Consider the following 631-nt stretch of genomic DNA (forward strand, 5'->3'; position numbering starts at 1 on the left):
ACTGATTATTTGTAAGTTGTTGACTAGTTTACTATTGTTATCTGCTGAAAAATGAGTTTCAACTTCGGAAAACCAACAACAACAGCGGCAAGCACGGGCTTCAGGTGTTTATGCTAAACATTTAGTAGGTAATACTGCCGCTGGTGACCAGTGAAAATTTTGGTCTCAAAATGTTCCTTAGGTCTTCCTAATACTCGCTGTATAATTTAAAAAAAAAAAACTCGTGCGTTCGTGTCGAAAATTAACTAGAAAACACCCAAGCACGATTTCGCGCCTTTTTTAAAGTTAATTTCCGACACGAACGCCCGAGTTTTTTCAAAAAAAATTATACAGCGGGTCACTGGCGTCGATTTATATGGTGCAGGGTATGCAGGCCTACCCTGACAATTTTGCAGGGGTTGCAGCAACCCCTGGATTGTCAAATTATTAAAGGAAATTATTCTTAAATAAATATATTTAACTTTATCAAACAATTACTTTATAGTAGTTACGCAACACCTTCATTCTCCCAACGCATAAACTAGCCGTTTTTGTACCCTGCGCGGTTACCTATAACGGCTGCGTGTTACGTCAGACAAGTGTTTACGTCACATTGATAATCGCAAAATCGCCAATTGTTACAGTAACAATT

The 631-nt window shown here is 38.2% G+C and overlaps 1 protein-coding gene across 1 annotated transcript in view; it reads left to right on the forward strand.

Annotated features, from left to right (window-relative positions):
• Positions 1–631, forward strand: part of LOC100182610 (nuclear pore glycoprotein p62-like) — a 9,122-nt gene continuing 8,491 nt past the window's right edge. The window contains exon 1 of the mRNA XM_002129730.4: positions 1–104. The gene's annotated coding sequence lies outside the window, so the exon portion shown is untranslated. The remainder of the gene's footprint in view (positions 105–631) is intronic.

The sequence above is a fragment of the Ciona intestinalis genome, chromosome 13 (genome assembly GCF_000224145.3).
Source record: "Ciona intestinalis chromosome 13, KH, whole genome shotgun sequence".
NCBI classification, from domain to species: domain Eukaryota; kingdom Metazoa; phylum Chordata; class Ascidiacea; order Phlebobranchia; family Cionidae; genus Ciona; species Ciona intestinalis.